The sequence below is a fragment of the Papaver somniferum genome, chromosome 1, assembly GCF_003573695.1.
Source record: "Papaver somniferum cultivar HN1 chromosome 1, ASM357369v1, whole genome shotgun sequence".
NCBI classification, from domain to species: Eukaryota; Viridiplantae; Streptophyta; class Magnoliopsida; order Ranunculales; family Papaveraceae; genus Papaver; species Papaver somniferum.
In genome coordinates, this window is record NC_039358.1 from 207,737,037 (window position 1) to 207,739,793 (window position 2,757).

The 2,757-nt window shown below is 34.9% G+C and overlaps 1 long non-coding RNA gene across 1 annotated transcript; it reads left to right on the top strand.

Moving 5' to 3' along the window:
- Window positions 1-943: 943 nt before the first annotated feature.
- On the top strand, window positions 944-2,051 carry LOC113336009. The gene is made up of 3 exons (XR_003353590.1): window positions 944-995; window positions 1,784-1,861; window positions 1,999-2,051. It is a non-coding gene; the product is annotated as an uncharacterized LOC113336009 (long non-coding RNA).
- Window positions 2,052-2,757: the final 706 nt, after the last annotated feature.

Sequence of the window (2,757 nt, forward strand, 5' to 3'; positions counted from 1 at the left end):
TCGCTTCAAAACCACGCTGGTTTGTAGATTCAGATGTTATTATCCACAAGTACATATGTCAGATACTGATATGAAGTGCTCTTTGTTGTGTTTGATTCATAGTTTTGTCACCTTTTTAGTCTTATCCTTCAGTAAGTATGTTAAATACGGTAATATGTCTTTCGATTCTCTTATTTTTCATAGATCTGTCACCTATTCTTGTCATGCAGTTGATTTGTAATTCAAGAATCTTTAGTACATATGTCACATAGTGATAGTAAGTGCTTTTTGTTGTGTTTGATTCAGTACGTGTGTGAAATACTGAAATAGATTCTACTTTTGTTGATGTGTTTTACGCGGTACGTATTCATATACAGGTTTGTACTCGCCATTTTGCAGGTACAACCATGGTTTAATTTCCCTCCTTTTGGTATTGCTTCTTTTTCTCCCGCTGATGTACCTATGAAATCCATGAAAAGTAGATTACTATGTAGAATAGGCTTTCATTGGTGTTTCCTTTTGCCGTGTGTTGTTTTTGCTGCTCAAAACCACCGTTACTCCATTGGTACTGCCTTTTGGTATTGCTTCTCAACCATATGTATCAAAAGACATCAAAGTTGGCTGGGAGACAACCGGCCGTTGATGATGAGCATATGGAGTTGGTACTATGGTGTTGAGCTGTTAATATTGAACTAAAGCCCCAACTGTTATGGAGTTGCATTAGCCAATACAGTCTCCATGAGTCGTGTATACAAATAACTAACCTTAAGTTAATTACTATCAAAGAATATTCCTATCTTGCAACGATTGTCGTTTTTAAGAATGCATTTTAGCTCCAGTCTGTTCTCCCTGACACCAATGTTGATCTTTTTTTTATCAACTCTATATACAACTAAATGGTTAACCATTTCTTTATTTTTCCTTTGCAGGAAGAGTCGACCAAAGATGAGAAAAATGCTATTAAAAAATCGCCACAATAATAGGGATTTTCCGGTGTAGAATGATTGCTCTCACAGGTTTGGTTCAGTTAATATGTTAACTTAACTTTCTTATTTATCATCTGGAAAGTTGTTAATGCTGACTAAGTTGAACACATCAGATGAAACAATGGTTTTGATAAAGCTTAGGAAATGAGCATAATTTGGAGACATGGCGTAGAACTCAGGAATTGATTTAGATGTCTTTGAAAAGAATTCTTCTTCAGTGGAACATTAATTGATTTTTTCCATGACCATTGTCTTCTATATTGATATTAGATGATTCAGGAGTTTGGGTTTTGCTATTTTATTATCCTATCGAGTATATAATTCCATGACAATAATAGAGCCTTGCAAGCAGATTAAATTTATTAATATGTGCGCATGTCTGAGTTGCATAACAAATGTGACATAGAGAACTTCGTTGTTGGAACAGATGTGTACTTTTCTCAGTAACACTCAAGGTTAGGGTTCCTTCATTGATCCACCGAATTGCAATCCCCGTGCTTGCTTAGAACCATTTTTATTTTAGATGTTAAATTAATGTCTCCTGCGTTTCAGATTCGGCTCTTCTTAGATTTGATTAAGCTACTGTTGATAAAAAAAATTCTCATTATGTGGTAACAATCGACAGGTAAAATCATTGATAACCTCCCATGGTAATTTGAATTTAATTACACCCCTTTTAAATTCTTTATGGCTATGATTGAGGAAAACTACTAATGTTAGCTTCGGGGTAAAGTGCATCTTATGCTGTAAATGTCTTCTCATTGTTGATACTAATGTTTTTTTTCTTTTTCTTAATGTATTAACTGTTTGTGTATTAGATGCTTTGGATTAATGGCAGGGGCATCAAGAATGCCAATTATGTGCTTCCAGTTTAGTTTTTTGGTTGTCGATTAACTGTAAGAAACTAGCAAAAACAAAAAACATAGTTGCACGACTTATTTCAGCAGAAGTAATATAGTTTTTCAGTTATATTATGACTGGATTTCTATGAGATTGCTGCTTTTGTTGACCAGACTTCGATGTATTTCTGCAGGATTTATTGGTGGAGACCGCGACAGAGCAGGATGGCTCAGTCAGTAATATCACTGTGCAGCCCACAGTTTTTCAGGTTCATTAAATTCTGGATTTATTGGTGGAGACCATTTTTCGTGCATTATGAGTTTTATTTGCATTGGTTTGTATGGTTCCTCAAATTAGACTTTGTATGTTTGGGCATAAGTTATGGCCCCTATGATGAACGTTTTAATTTTTGTGTGTCTGCAGGCATTGACACTAGCAGTACGTAAAGCGAGTCAATCTATATGCAGTTAAGAAGAAAACGATAATAGAAGATCCTTGCTTTTCCCCCAGAAGCATGGCAATACAGTCGAAGAAAAATTATAATCATCACAATGTATGTGATGTAACACGTTTTCTAATTTATTTATCATTGATTCTTACAGATTTGTACTCTACTTGGAAGCAGTGCAGCAAATATGTACTCGAATTTGTAAGCATTCAGATATATAATCAGATTTGTAAGCAGTACGAAAGATATGGAAACAGATTTCTAAGCAGTGCGACAGATATGTACTCAAATTTGTAAGCAGTGTAGCAAATATGTACTCGAATTTTTAAGCAGTGTACCAGATATGTACTCAAATTTGTAAGCAGTGTAGACACACACGTTTGGTAGTAATGGGCATTATGGACATTTCCATGTTTTAATTAATTTTGGACCTCCGGATAAAAAAAAAATCCGGTTGGACCCTACTATAAATAATTATATGGGCCTAGGACCAAACAAGAAATT